This window comes from Cavia porcellus, unplaced genomic scaffold, assembly GCF_034190915.1.
Source record: "Cavia porcellus strain 051 isolate PalLab524CR breed Dunkin Hartley unplaced genomic scaffold, mCavPor4.1 scaffold_11, whole genome shotgun sequence".
NCBI classification, from domain to species: Eukaryota; Metazoa; Chordata; class Mammalia; order Rodentia; family Caviidae; genus Cavia; species Cavia porcellus.
The window spans coordinates 40104282-40121116 of NW_026947494.1; the positions used below are offsets into that span (position 1 = coordinate 40104282).

Consider the following 16835-nt stretch of genomic DNA (forward strand, 5'->3'; position numbering starts at 1 on the left):
ATCTTGTCACAGCCATGGAAAATGGACCACAGAGACAGAACAGGTTACTGTAGCAATAAATGAATGGCAGGTAGAATTTTCTTTTAAAAGTGTATGTGCCCTTCAGGAAGGAACACATTTATACTGTTGTGATTCACTATAACAATTACTAGGCTGCTTTAGAAACTGAATCAATGTGAAACCAAATATTTAGGTTGATTAAAAAGATTTAGTCAGTCTTTGAAATATATGCTTTCATATGAAAATAAATATCCACATTGCTTGTTATTTTGTACCTGACTCTTTTGAAACTGTGTATGTGGAGAGTTCAACTTATATATGCCCAAGTAAGATCTGGGTCAAAATCGCCAGTAGCAGGACATTTCTTTTGCTATGCATTTAAATCGCAAGTGTTTAGTTTATTGAATTAGGTTAGTTAGGTAAAATAATAATATATGACAATTCTTAAAAATCTCCACCAGTGTTCTCAAAATAGTTGATAACTCTATTTTATACAAATTATGAAATTCTCTATAACAAAATCAAACCCTACAAATGAATTTATGCTCCCTAGGACCATGATAAAAGATGCTGGGAAGTAAAACCAAGGTTCCCCCAAAACAGCTCAAGATTTCTCACATAATTTGAGAAATTTTTGCTTATCTTTTTTCTACCTCAATTCTTAACTTTACTGCCTTTTCACATTTTACTCATAGATGAATGTCATAATGGAAAAGAGAGAGCAGTGGATTACTCAAGTCACATTACTGCTCTGGGAAATTCCAGAGTCACACAGAAACACAATTTTAGTTTTACATTCTCACTGAAACAAAGATAAAAGAACAGGCTTCACTATCTAGATAATGCATAATAAAAATACCTCAAATCAAAGGATTGTGAAAATACAAAACAAATTAAACATGTACATTAAGATTATAATTTTAGCACTTGAATTTAGCCATAAAATAGGTTTCTATCTCCAGAAGGATATTAAAGTGAGGAAAGATTTATGTTCATGTTGTCTGCACTTGTCTTTAGTTGAACACTCTGAGATGCCTTTTTTATGGATGAACATAATGTGCTTGAAGTGCACAAATAGGGATGAATATTTGTATTTCCAACACAATTTAATATTTTCACATAATATTATAATAAATAATTTATAATTTGTAAGACAACTAAAGATAGATCCCTAATTAATATGTATGATAATTGACCTGTCTTTGATATAAGGTTTAACTTCTTTTTAACTTATGTATACTGTATTATAATTTGTGTAGAGTCTAAATTAGAATGCAAAATTTTATTAAATACATGGTGAGTAATACAAAATATATGTACAATATTAATAAATATGCTCACAGTAGTATTTATTTGCATGATTATCATATTATTTCTCTAGCATCTTTAAATAACATATCTATGTATTTACGTAAAGGTAGAAGTCATCATATTAACTACAAATTAAATAATTAAATGCATGTTTCCTTCCTAAAGCTGTTACTATCTCTACCACCAATCATAATAACAGTAATAGTAAAAATAATGATAATAATGCTATTCTTCTTCCTGTAACCATACTGCCTATAGAACCAATTTGCATGATATTTACAAGTTATTTTCTCATCATTTATCTTTTTTTCACATGAAGCATAAATCTTTTGGTTTTTGGTTTTTGATGCTGCGCAGGTGATAAAATTCAGGGACTCACGCATGCTAGAGAAGTGTTCTACCACTGAGCTACATTCCTAACCCAACCATGTACATTAAAACACACTTGGCCACTTTGTATCCATGGGGGTTGCCCCCAGGACTCCCTTTATCCATAATATTACAATCCTTCCATACTCAACTCTCTTACATAAAATGATAGAATATTTACACATAATCTACACAAATCTACCCATATTATCTCTATATTACTAATAAACTTCAAACAATGCAAATCCTATGCAAATAGATGTTATAATGTACTATTTAGGAAATAATGACAAGACAAAAGTGTATGTATGTTAAATATTCATGCTATTTTTCCCAAATATTTTCTATCTGCAGTTGGTAGAATCCATGGATGTAGAAGACCCACTGGGTACTGTTTATGATAAAGAAATATACTCCAGTAATAGGAAAAAAAATCACATATAAATGTCTCATCTATGTCTTCCAACTAAGACTAATACTTTATCTGTTTTAGGAATGTACACTTTACCTCTGCTTTAATGAAATTGGAAGCCCCTGCACAATTCTTTTTTTGTTTTGGTATATGAAGACACAAGGAAATGAATTTAAGCTGGCATGAAACCTCTTTGGCTCATTAAAGACGCCGTTTGAGAGCAGTGATTGAATCTCCTTGGCCAAACAAAAGTGGGAAGAAAACCTAGAATGGATACATGATGGCTGGAAGAACTCATTCCACTGCAGGTTAGTCCAATCCTCATGTTGGCACGTTAGCTTAGTCAGCATCCAATCTCTACTCATCATGAAATAAGAGTTTGGCAGGCTGTCTCAGCAGGGCTCTAAAGAATCCTGGCCACAGTACCTGACAGCAAAAGAGGACAATTTAAGAAACAAGGAATGCTAATTACCAACTTAACTGTTTTGCCTTCTCAAGAGGAAGATCTATTAACCATTCCTTTTCTTTTGATTCACCATGTAACCTGGATATGAAGCAGCCTTTCAGATTACAGACTAAGAGGAATTAGCTAGAATACCTGATTTTCTAAGGAAAAGGACCGGAAAACTGAATAATGAATTTGGTTTCCTTTTGCCACTAGCCTGATCAATATTAACTGCTTGCTCATCTCAACTGAGGACTTTGCATGAACTGCATGTTCTATGGCATCTTTCCAGGAGTTGTAGAGAGGAAAGAAGTTGCACTGTCATGCTTACATAACACCTTTTTGAATCATATTAAGTGGGAAAATTTGTGGGCAACTACTTCTTCTGAATGCTGAAATTCAATACAGAGACAATTCTGTCTGTATTTTCTGACTTTTTTTTCCAAAGAAATCACAAGTTATCTTAACCAACTTAGACAAGCAACCAGCATTCTCTTTCAGATAACTCTATGATTACTTTATAGACAAGATTTATAAAACTAACTTGAAAGACTAGAAATATTAGAAGTACATATTTTCCAGTGGGAATTTCAGAATGAATTTGGAAAGGGATTCTTTCCCCAATACATAAAAAAATCAAGATTTGTTGTTCAAATGGAATCTCTTTTCCTTCAGTTTTAGAGAGAAAAATCATTATAGACTACATATATTTTGAACTGAGAACATTTAGTTTACTAGTTACAGAGAGAATCTCTGTAAACGTTAGAAAAATTGGAAATATTTATTTGCCCACCCAAAAAGATTTCCAAAATATAGCTTATTGAGATTATTTTAAAGATAAATATTTAGAAGGACAAAACGTACTCAATGTATTTTTAGAAAGTGTTGATATTAGCAGCAGCAGCTAGTTGTTTATTTTATACAATTTTGAAACAAAGACAATCATGATAAATCCTAGAAGTTATAACTATGCTGCTCTAGGATGTGAGTTCATGATGTTATCTCTTTTAAAAACATATACATATATAGAATAATATATAAAATGTGTTTCATATGTCTGCATTATGTGTTTATATACATATGGACATGTATGTTGTATGATGGCAGCATAGAATATTTGTTTTGTGGTTTCATGTGTGTATATAAAAGCACTGAAAATGTCCTATTGGAACATAGGACATGTGTTTCATACATATGAACATGTACATATTATACAGGGCATTTTAAAAAATTGAAATAGGTTTAATAAATTTGGAATTACGCAATACATTATGTTCTCAATATGTGAATCTTTTGTATAGAGAGGGTCTATAATTCCTTTATTCCCAGAGCTAAGTGCTCTAATACTTCATTTGTATCTTTCTTTTTCTCTCATCAGAGAGATATTTGGGAGGAGAAGAAAAGCAATCCCTGAAATATGGGGACTGGTCTCACACTCACAGCCAGTCCTCAGTACTGTCTCACAAGGAGGGCTTGTTATATTTTTGTGGGACAAAACATTCTCACCAAACTTAAACAAGAGATAGTGTAACTCTGTGACTCTGAAAAAATAATTTAAAAAAAGACAAAAAGAAGGCCATTATGCATGTATCAGATCTCTTTCTCAGCTGACTGAGGGGATGGCTGTTTCTTTAGCAATATAGCTTTGTCATCTTAGTCTTTTCTCCTTAAAAAAGATGTATTAAGACATTCAACCATACAATTATCCCTACCTCCTGAAGACATCCAATCCTGATTTTCAAAACCCCCATTCGTTTGATTTCTCCCACAAACCACCCAAATAAAGCACAAATGCTATAGATTCTCACAATCTGTGGCTAAGACACTACAGTTCTCTAGAGTCTGTGGTTTTACTTTTGTAATAAGCAATAAACTCAACTTATTCAACTACCAGTAAATTCCTTGTCCTTGGCTGGAAAGTACTAATGTATGTACAACCTTTACCAGAATATTATCACTCAATTTATAATAAATATCGATCCATATATTATAGGTATATAAGTATGGGTTTCATTACAAATATAAGATATACTCATACAGCAGGTATATATGTAAAACCACAAAAAGGATCAGAAATACAACAGAGAGCAGCTAATAGTATCTAACCTTAGTGAGTGACAAGAGGTTGGGGTATTTAAAGAAAGGTCTTCTTTAAAAAAAAATTACAACTGTATGGTTTTGTGTTACCAGATGCATTTAAGGCCATAAATTAGTTAATTTTTGAGTTAATAAAAGGGAGGATTATTTTGGGTTATACTACATGATTCATCAGCTGGAATCCCATGAAAAAGGTGAGAAGTTCCTGAAGATAGAGGATTCTTTTTCTATTAAAATGTTAGCAGCCATGCTGTGCACTTGGATACAGGCCACCGAGTAAGGTCCTGAATTCGTTGCCTACAGTAGTCCCTGGCCACCAGCTAGCAAGTAAAGGGAGATATTAGTGGTATAACTGAAGAATAGTAATTCTTCCAACCATCTGAGTTCAGAAGCTAACTGTTCCCCTAGTGAAGTCTCCTAATGAGAATGCAGTTTGGCTGACACCTTGGTGATACCTTTGGGCAAACCCCAACCTGTGTGCAGACTTCCGACCTGAGGAAACTGAGCTGCTGTATGAATTTTTAAGCTGACACAGTTATAATTTGTGATGAAACAAAAGATAAAACAACAATGGAGAGGTGGTACGATAGCTATAGAAACTGATCAATAATCCAGGCAATACGCACTGTGCCTGGCTTCCATTTTTGATGTTACCTCAAGCGACGAGATGGCTGATGGGACTCCAGCTATAATGCCAAGGTTTCAACCAAGAAATTAAAGGAAAAGAAGCAAAAGAGATTTGTGTTGGTTGTCTAGTCCTTTTAATTAGTTTTCCCAGAAGATGCACATAGCAGTCTCTACACATACCTTATTAATCACCCCTAACTGTAAGGCAGGCTAGAATAATGTTTGAATTGGGAATATAGCAGATAGCTAAATAGGACTCTGCTAGTAAGGAAGAAGGATGGCAGGGGTATAGGCATCTGGCAGGAACATGGCAATTTGTTTCATAGACAGTGGGAAAACACAGAAAATACCTCTTTGCATATGTCTTTCCTTGTCTTATTTTTGTTTTAAATATTTTCTGATAGAAAAAGAACTCCAAGTAGTATGCTTATAGCAAACAGCAGCAGTAGGCTGGAATCTAGGCCAGATGTGTGCCTCTGAGCTGAGAATGAAGGAAGGGTTCTAATCAGTACTAATACTCTTCATCTTGCTCCATTCTTCCTGCCCCCAAGAATCCCATCTCCATCTCTGTTTTTAAGGAAGCTGCTGCTCACCTGCTGGGCACATGTGTGGCCATGCAGGAAGACTTCAGCTATGAGCCACAAACACACTGACCAGTTCCTTTCCCTGCTTAGTGATGTGTAAAGCCCAAATCCAAGGCATGGAGTAAAATAAATCTTAAATCCATCACATTTGTTCCCCTTTCCCCTTCTCTATGCATCACAGAGAAGTGAGTGTGCCACTGAGCAGTTTTTAAGAAGCCAACATGGTTAAAGATCAGATGTTACATCAGCTTACAATTTAAATTTCTGAGGAATGAGTGGGATACAGAGGAACAAAGGACGTGTTCACAAATATCAAAAAGTGGAGGAAGGTTAACCTGCCTGGAAAGCCCTGGGACAGGGTAAGTGTTGGGTGAACAGCCCATAGGACTAGACAAATCAGACTCCAGGACATGCTGAGCCCAGAGAACATGCAGTGAAAAATATATTCAGGTGAATATCTCTGGTCTATATCTGGACAGGAACATAGAAAGGCAGTAGAACTCTAATAATTGGCCTCAAGAACCATTCAATAATCCACAAAGATCTGCAGATAACCAGTAGTAGTTCACAGTAATGGATCAATGATGTGAACTCTCACCATAAAAATACTTTATTTTAAATTTTGAGAGAGCTGGCCATTAAGAACTACACCAAATCTTACCAGAGGGTGGTTGCTCACTAAAAAGAATCACTCACAAATGTGCGCACTTGTAATCCCAACATTCTGAGAGACTGAGGCAGGAGGATTACAAATCCAAGCTCAGTATGGGCTATTTAGCAAGATCCTATATCAAAATAAAACATAAAAAAGGACCTGTTGGTGGGTGGAGGTGGTGGTGTACCCTCCTAGCATTTGGGAGGCAGGAGGATCCCTGCAAGTTCCAGGCTAGTGTGGGCTAAAAAGTGAACTGTGTCTCAAAAAGACAAAAAAGAGGGGGTGGAGGCTGGGAATGTAAGTCAATGTGTAGGCCCTGTGTTTATTCTGCACTGCTGAGAGGGGGGGAAGAAGAAAGAAGAAGAAAGAAGAAAGAAAAAAGAAGAAAGAAGAAGGAGAAGGAGGAAAAGGAGAAGGAGAAGGAGATGAAGGAGAAGAAAGAGAGAGAGAGCGCTAAAGATTGTTAACATTATTTTCAGGGAAGCAAGATAATAAGGAAGAGATCTTGAAAGCATGCCTTGAGATCAGTAATATACAACAGGAAAGGAAAACACTTAAAATTAAAAATTTGAAACAGCAGTAAATACAGGTTAATATTACTGACCAAACAACCAATTAGATTGAGGTAAATTCCTTCTCTCTCTCCTTAAACATTTTGTTTCACTGCATACAATGCAGTGTATTTGTTCTTTTCTCATCATTTCATTTTGAAAATTATATAATAATAATACTATCAATAATAATAAATAGTAAAGCAACACAAGTTACAGTTTCTTGAGGTCTATTTTAATAGCTATTGAAGAGCAATTGACATACAACCAACTTCACATATCTAAAAAATACATTTTAGTAATTTTGACAAATGCAAATACTCATGAAACTACCATAAGGTTAAAGTAAGAAATACATCTCTCACCTCCAAAAGTTTTCTCAAGATCTTTTTATTCTCTGACCATCCTGAGCTACCATTGATGTTCCTGACACTATTTGTCACACATTAATCTGTACATCCTAGAATACCAGTAGAAGTAGTTCTTAATCTAGCTTATTTCACTAGAATATTATTTAGAAGCACATCCACATTATAACATGGGTCAACAGTTCTTTCCTTTTAATTGCTGAGTAATAGTCCATTTCATGTCATTGATTTTTTTGGCCTGTCATCTCTGATACTTCTGACTCCTTTTGCCTTTTCCTCTGTTTTTTTCTCTCTGTGTGGGGGGAGGGGTACTGGGAATCCAATGCAAGACCATGAACCAAGCTACACCCTTCAACCCTTTTTCAGGTTTTATTTTGAGACAAAGGCTCAATAAATGCTAAATTGCCCAGGCTGGTTTGGAACTTGCAATCCTCTTGCCTCAACTTCCCAGACAGTTGAGATTATGGAGTTATACCAACATGCTTAGATTCTTTCCTCTTCTTTTTTTCCCTTTTTACAGATGTACTTCATTATAGTACAACAGAGTAAACAGGAAAAAATATCAAGCTTTGGCATCTGGATTGAAACCAACAAAACAAAACCAAGAAAAACTTCTCAAAACTTGCAAGTCCCAGTGAATGTCAAAGCAGTAAGTCTTTCCCAGGAATATTTCAGGTATCTTGAAAGATGCTGCAGGGAGGACCATTTCAATCAGGGCACAGCCTACAGCTCTCTCAGCCACAGAACTTAATGGCTGCATATTCAGCCTTCCAAAGAGTGGCCTATCACATGTTATGCTTAAACAAATTCTTAATGAGAGATTATAAAATGAGGCAAAACGCAAAATCTAGGAACACAAAGGGGAGAAGTGAACTCCCAGAGAGCCCCAGGCTAAGAGCAAACAACAATGCTGCTATACTGATACTACCACAAAGTGAATGTCCAGAGTACCTACGGGGAATGCAATTTTGATTAATACATGTTATCAGGAGTGTTTCTACCGGTGAACCACGAATTATTTTTCTTTTTCACTTCTAACATTAAAAAGCCTTTTGGTGTTTCCCATCTGCCATGGGATACTCTCAGCAGTTCCTTCTGTCAGTATTAAGATCAACCTGGCCTTGGCCAATCAATTTGTACTTCAAATAGTGTATTTTGTGAAACTTGTAAGCAGAGATTTCATGCTTGGTAGAATCTGTTGACTCGTTTGCTTAGGATCTTACCGTGATTAATTCCCCAACCCATCTTCCTCTGTGACTACTGCTTCCTACGGCTGTCGCTGTGGATGTTATCAGTCTCATATTTCTTCTCCATAACAGCCATAGTTCAGATGTGGGATTCTGGCTGCCTCTCCCCTTTTATGAGGCACTGCTGCCTCCTATCAGGCTTCCGTGGGCCTTTTGGTTTGTGCACAGGCACAAACACTCTGACCCTGTGACCTCTAGAGTGGCTTTTATGAGAACAACTGTATTTGACCTTTCCATCACTGTGGACACCCAAACTAACTTCCCAAGTGTGTAGGTGCATGTCAAGAAATGCTCCCTCAAGCTTTTGGCTCACATTCTTCTCACATCAGAGGAGCTCTTCTAAGAGAATGTGAAGCCCGGTTAGAATGCTAACATAACAACAAGGTTGCTGGCAGCTCTTCAAGTTGCTTTGCATAAATTGGAGCATGAGCTGTGTTTTCACCACACCTTCCCCTTTCTCTTGCAGTTGAAGTGGGAACTGACAAATATTTGAATTAGGCTTTCTGATATAATCCAATTTTCAGGACTAACCAAAACTCTGGAAAACTTTGAAAACATTTCAAAAATTCTTCTCAAGCTTGGTGCTCTCTCTTGAGTTCTAAATCCTAATGTTACATCTACCCAGTTGCGTGAAATAGCACAAGACTCCATGTTACAGCATGGCTAGTGCTTCTAATTGGTATTTTGTATGTTGATGCACTGTGCCAATAATGAATCTGTCTTCAGTAAAGATTCTAATATAATTCAATAAAATTTTTTAAATTATTCCCAAATAATTTTTGTCTACCAACTATCCTTTTCTTAAATTTCATTATTTTTAAAGTTTTTAATGCCAGATTAAAATAACTATAAATTCCACTTTTCCCTAAATTTCATCTATTACTTGTCTCACATTCGAGTTTTGTTTTTAAACACATGTTCTAGAAGAATGAACTGGGTCATCATGCCTCATTCCTTTCTTTTGTCCCTCTTGACATTTAACTGATGTTTTCTTTTCCGCAATAAGCTTTCTCTTTTTCTTCTTAAAAGTGAGTACTTTGCTCATCTTAGCTCACACCTACTTTCATCCTGATTTTTGATGGCTAATAAAGTTACTGCACTTAATTCTTTTCCTGTCATCACATTTAAATGTTCTATATTCCATCCACTTACGTTTTCTTCCACTATGTGCGCTGTACTCATGTGTCATCCTCATCGCTGGCATGGTCTAAAATATATTTGCCCAAGTATAGGACATCCAAACTCACATCAGCAGATCTGCTATGGTTCGGAGGGAAGGCTATGCAAGGGCACATCATGTGACATTTGGGACAGCTAAGTCAACATTTCAGGACTGGAAGAAACACAATGTAATGGCCTAAAAGATACGCTTTATACCTTTTCTTATACATCAAATGAGAATCTAAAGCTACGTGCTATATATAGTGGTTCTCATCACTAATGGTTTGTGTAGCTCATAAGAAGGAGAGTGTACAATAAATCCTAAGACCTGGCCAAGATGAAATGGTACATTGTATGTATGTCACTCCAGAGTGAGACCAAAAAATAATTTGAGTCCTGATATTTAAGTGAAAGTCAGGCTGACTAGTTATGAGTAATCACATGATTTCTGACTTAGCATTACAGATTAAGGTGCAGGGATTTTCCTGTTTCTGGGGAGAAGCAAGGGATTCTTGAGGGGAAAACATCATCTTAGCTATATAGTCTATTAAACTATGCATCAAATTACAGCTTAGTGTTTTTATAACTTGACTGAACTATCTGATAACAGCTACATATTTGTTACATAAATAAATCTTATTACATTCCTATATTTTGATAATATGCCTTTAACCAGAAACTATAGAAGTACTTCACTTTATATTGATTTCTTATAAATCATGAAGCTATTATATTATCTAGAGTTGTATTAACTGTACTATAGTAACATTTACATTTAAATAAAGATCATGCAATATTGTTAAATCACAATTATTCCTTAAGCATTATCTAGGACTTTTTCAGGTTCTACTTCTTGTTGATGTGGTGTGATTATATATTTCACAAAAAGTAGTAACATACAAACTTAAATGCAAACTTGAAGATGTATGTTTTATGCACATTGAAAGACAGTGTACAAAACAGAAACATATATTCTGATAGCATTTACTGGTAATAGTCTAGGTCCGGAACAAATTCATAGAATTTTTAGTTCATGATGTTTCAGATTTTGCTCTACTTTCTTCATGAAAGCATCCTTGAATATCATTTTAAGTCTGCCAATTATTTCTTTTTGGAAGGAGAATTTTATGCATATTAGCAATAGTGTTTCCATTTTTTTCTTTATGGAATTCTCTTGTAATCTTAAAATGGTACTATCATTAGCATATAATTGCCTGGTAATTATAATAAATGATACGCTATATACTTTAGATACCTTTCCTGTACTAGAGTGTGATAAAGCCAGTTAAATTTTAAATAGATTTTGGTTACCTTTATTATCTTTTTAAGTTAAAATTTTTTGTTTTTCAGTTTTGGATCGAACCATAAATGCGTACCAGGTATCAGTCAATGATAGACAATTGAGAAAAGACAACAAGATAATTACTTCTTGCCTAGTAAACTCTTTAAATCAACAAAGGAGCCCGCCCCTCTGGCTAATCAGCCTGCCAGAGTCCCGCCCTGACAGCAGAGCACAGGAGAGCATCTGCGCTGTGGGGGGCTCTCTCTTGTTTTCTAATTAAACATTTGCACCATAAAGTGAAGGAAATAAACCTGAAAAAGGCCAACTAATACACTGGGGCGCCTACGTGGGGGGAGGGCATTCAGCATTAAGGTACTGTTCAAGAAAGAAAAATAAAACATTTTGTACAATAACCTTTAATCATTTCTGGAGGTTGCCACCATGACAAACGCAGAGGAAACGCTGTCCTCACTTTTCTGAAACGCAGTTACTCAGCGGAAAGCTCGGCCTCTGACAGATGGGAGAGAAGGTGATCCGGCTGTCTGAAGAAGTGTTTTGATGCATTCATTTCTGCAGGTCTTCCTCTGCGGGGAAGACTGGGAGACCGGGATATGAACGTCATGGGGGCCGATTTAAGATTTTAAAGCTAACCCTGCCGGAACGGGTTGCACTGATGAGCTCACCCTTTCTTCTCCCACTTTTTGCCTTTTGGAAGCGGGAAGACTCCCTGTTAACAGCCCCGTGACACAGGAACTCCCTCGCCCCATACATAATGAGCTTCTGTTTCCAGTGACTCCTAACAGGATTCACCTCCGCTTTGAGGTCCTACTCCGACCCACCAAAGCTCGACCAAGGCCACCCAGTCCCGACGTGGGTAGCAAGCAGATTTACATTAGGAAACTCAGTGCGGCCTATCAGGGGCTGTGCTCACCATGGGAAGGGAGAGAAGTCCGTGAGACGCTGGTTCTCTAGCAGAATTAGAGCAGAGATGCATTCTGTTCGATTTTTCCACCTGTGTCTCCAGGACTGGAATGAAAATACCTTTGCGCTCAGAACTTTGAGGTCAGGATGTGTCCAGTGAGAAAGTTGGCAAATAGGCAATTGGGAAGGGAGGAGGCCTACGGGAGGGGCTCTTTGTTTAGCTCATCGCTCGGCCTTTCCCAGACTGGGTTAAATTTCTAGACTTATGTGTGCTTGAACGCGGGCGGGTGGGTGGGCAGTTTGCAAAGACCTTTATCGCAGGACGTCTGAGGCTGAGAAGGGCCGCAGAAGCAGAGTTCTGAGGCTTCAACAAGAGGCCACCTGGGGCAGCGTGATTGATCTTGGACCCTCGCACAGGGAAGGCGTTGTTGACCCTTTCAGGAGCAAGTTAATAACCCAGGCGAGGTGATCAAGGGACCTTCTTTCAGAAAGGGCCTTCTCTCTGGTCCTCTTTCCCTTCTCCGTTGGTGTTTTTCATGGGGAGAGGTAGAGTGAATTCTTCTCTTCACGTGATGTCGCCAAGAGAGTTCTAACAGCCTGGATTTGGAGGCACAGAAAATTCTCCACGCACACGGGGCTGCAGTTCACAAGCTCGCTTGTTCACCTCCATGTAGCGAGTGGCTGCAGACAGCGACTTTCAACGTTGTTCCCCAAATCCTATCTCCTGAACTAAGCAGGTTTTTACTGGGTCTTGGAAAGTTCTGCTCCAGCCCCGAAACTGCATGTACTCAGAATCTACTGGTAGATACCACTAAAGAGTCCCTCCCATCCTTTTAAAAACAGCCCACATCCACGCACTTCCCAGCCACCCCAACGCGACCCAACTCGGTGGGGCAGCCAGTTTAATTCTTGGAAAGTAGCTGTAACTTGACATCACCTCCGCAGCCCACCCTGGTACTCCAGCCCAGGCCACCCTGAGAGGCCGTTTTTTTTGTTGAGGGACGCTGATTCTGAGATATAAAGGGAGGTTATTTGAGGCATCCCGGTAGGTAGATTTCCGGCTCCCAACTCCCTTGCGGCTGGGCTGGTAATTTTCTGCTCCTCCTCTCCCTCTTGACCTCCTCTAAGGTACCTTCCCTTACCCTCCCCCTCGTCCTCGGCAAACCTCCAGCCGGAGAGAAACAACCCTTTGGCTGTAAATTCAGTGCAGCCTGTTGGATAGGACTGCAGTGTGAGAAAGGGTCTCCACGTGCCTTTTTTTTTTTCCTTGTTAAGAAATGCCGATCAGCTAGTTTTGATTAATTTGATCAGCTACCCTGAGTTAACGTGCTTTGGGTTTCCCTAGCGCTCGGGCGGACCTGTGGGTGTTTTGCAAGATTCAGTACTGACGTGAAACACTGCAGCCAAACCGCTCAGGACCTAGGAGAGAAAAAGCTTCGCCTCTAAGACTCCAACGACCTCCACAAAACCCCAATACATTTAATGAACGCTTTGCCAGATGCAGGACTCTGTGCTTAGTCAGCACACTGCGCTACCTGGGCTCCACTAGAATTCAGCTCAACTCCACCGTTCCTAATCATTTAGGTCTAGGAGTTCAAAGAGAGTGGGAAGGCAGTTTCCTTTGACAAAGGTTTCAGCCGATTTTGAGAAATCCTAATAAACACTTCCAAAAGCACCACTGGAAAGGGAGGTGCAAATTTCTGTCGTGGCTGGACTGGACCAAACTCCTACCCGCGCTCAGCTGCGGGACCTGGCATGATCCGAACTGACCTGGAGTTTGTGGCTTCGCCGCTGCCGGGAGCGCGCTGTTCTATCTCGGCTGAGAAGCGAGCAGCAGACTGCTGCCTTCAGGGACAGCCTGTCTCCCAGTAGAGAATACCAGGAACGCTGATGACAGACACAAATGACTACCTGAACTCGAAAGTGCTGGCTAAAAAGCTCTGATTGTAGAGGAAAATTCTTGCTAATTCATCCGGATTGTTTCAACTGGTTAATAAAGCACTCGACACTCAACAAAACCACATTCCCAGCAGGAGTCTTAGGCAATAAAATAATCACAAACAAAGGTTTGTTATTGTTAACAACTACCTTTATTATCATAGCTTGGTGCCATATTTTTTTAAGTAAAAAGGAAAGAAAGTAATCACTTCATACCCAGTGGTACATGACCAGACACTCTTTTTCTCTGAAATTTGAACAAATTCACTTGATCCATCTTCAATAAAGGACCAACTGGAAGAAAGGCAAATTAGTGCTAACACCCACATCCCATTCCCGGTGGCACATAAATAGTTAATCCTGACTCCCTTTAATCACATACAATTTTGTCTGACCCTTGGACATGATTAAAGACACCAATGGCTTATATAGCCTTATTCTACATGATTAGAGACTTCATGGAAAAAGCAAAATGGAGAAACGGAACCTAGATACAATATACTGAACATCTATTTTCAGAGTTGAATAAATTTTTTTGTTTTATTTTGACCTCCAAATTACATATTGTGGAGATCAGAAAACATAAATCCTTCTGTTACACATATTTTTTCCCATCTGAATACCTTATTCATTGAAACTGGCAGCCTAATTTTTTTACTCTCAAACCCAGTCTCAGGGTGGGCTCAGCACAGTGCATGGCCTCCCTGGAAATAAATTCCCAAACATATCTCAAGGAAAGCTAATCACAGACCCTCTCTTTCTCCCAATCTTGCTTACATAGGAATGAAAAAGGCTTTTCACCATACATAAATCCTCAAAGAACCAACTGAAAATTCATTTCTATCTGCCAGAGGTTTTAAGGAATAAACAATTTTCACTGTACATTTCAATTACAATTAAAATCTATTTAGATTTGTAGAAAGTGGCTTGATTTCATGATGTTTGTCGAGGAGTTTGCATCTACCATTAAGTTTGACTTAGAGTTTTTAAATTTTAATTAAAGCAGCGAAAGAAAGAAACAGCACAGGAAAACTTAGGCATAAGAGCTCCCCAGGAGGTTTGGGGTAACCACTGCATTTTGGAAGGTGTACAAGAGCATGTGGGTAGACGTCATAGACTCAGGAGGAATTTATTAAATTTCAGCATCCCTGTTGTATTCAGACACTGTAAAGTATGGGGGGGGGGTTGGACTGAAGTGATCAGTACTACCCTAAATAACTACTCAGTCTTATTTGCCTCTTGTCAGTAAAGAAGCTCAAACCAGGAATTCACATCACTGCTGTTTGGAAGGATATAATTTTTGACCTAATAGAATATACAAAGGTCAAAATGAGTCCAATTTTGACAGAAAAGTATCTAATCCCCTCTTTGAACACAAGAGGTCGCTCCTGTGATCGAGTACTCTTGAAAAACAGTGATAATCACACTTTTATGTAATTACAGTTGTTTGTGTCCGATAAAACTAAAAATTTTACAAATATAATTGATGTACTATATCCACACACAGCAAACAACGAAGTAAAACGGGAAGAATTTGGTCACCTCAGAACTTCCAGTAAAGAGACAATATTGCTTGGTGTCCATTGATTTTGATGAAAAATGTATTATTCATAGACATAGAACTCCAGAACACATCCATCAAGGCACAACATAATTATTTTGTTCTCCAAGTTTCTCCCTTTGAGGGAAGTATCTTATGCATGGATCCTTGTTTCCATCAGTTTAGCAAATATGAAAATACTTGTTTACAATAAGTGTGGGAGCTAAGAAGAGGAAAACGCTTCTTCACCATTCTGGTAAAACTGCCCGTTACTGAAGGTATTTTTTTCCAAGTCACGGGCTAGATTTTCTACTTGGAATTGCTGTCATCAACAATAATTCATGGTAATAGCTTTTGGGTGAAGGGAGTTAAAATACCACATTGTGTATCTATGGGGTGACTGGGGGTAGTATACAGGAGGATGGAATGCGAAAGTCTCAAGTATAAGTCACCACCACTTTTGGTGTTTAATTTCATGTTATAAAGGAGGCATGAAGAGATATGATTGGTTCGGCAAATTCGCTATTTGTTTTGCAGCGTTATGGTGGTATCTCTTTAGCTAAGGTCAACTTGGTTATCTATGTGGGAAACATGCCCATATAGTGGAAAGACTAGCTTTGTATAGTAATTATCAGCACTGGCTTTGCAAACGCAGCTTGATAAAAGGCTCCATGCATAGAATACCAGAGACTAAAAACGTGGACTCCAACAAAACAAGACACAATCCGTAAATTCATCAATTTAGATCAATCCAACTCTCTAGTCTACACACACACACACACACACACACACGACATAATTTATAATAAAAATGGGAGATAAGAGATCTGGATTTGAAGTTTTCCTTGAGAGAAAATAATACAAAAGTATGAGTTCTTGGTAAAGCCCCAGCCAGCCAAGTCAGAAGGGAACTCACGCTTCTCAGATGCTCTCTGCGCTCTTGAGAGGCAGTGCCATTCAAACACTGCCTTTGAGGCTGGAGGAGGGCCCACAGGTCTTATCAAGGACTAGATCTGGTGAAAGATACAATGAAAGCAGTTTCCTAACCCACCGGGTCTTCTGGCCGCCACAAGACACCGAAATTAAGCTTTCTACAGCTTGTGTTTGTAGGCTTTTTAAGATAAAACTGGCAGACTCAGTAGATAAGGAATAGCTGTTTAGAAGCTTTGGGGGAGGGGATGCTCTTCGTGGGCTTTGTGACTTTCTCTTTGGGAGAGTGGAAGAGATGATGAGACCATGTAAAAAAATGAAAAAAGTTACCGGTGCGACCAGACAACAATCTTCTCTCCAGATTTTTCCCGAGAGAAAATTATCAGATATACACAGT

General features: G+C 38.2%; 1 long non-coding RNA gene across 1 annotated transcript; it reads right to left on the minus strand.

Moving 5' to 3' along the window:
* Positions 1 to 11509: 11509 nt before the first annotated feature.
* LOC134478087 (uncharacterized) lies at positions 11510 to 13997 on the minus strand. Its single transcript, XR_010050466.1, has 2 exons — positions 12041 to 13997; positions 11510 to 11705 (listed from the first exon to the last, which is right to left on the minus strand). It is a non-coding gene; the product is annotated as an uncharacterized LOC134478087 (long non-coding RNA).
* Between the last annotated feature and the right edge of the window lie 2838 nt (positions 13998 to 16835).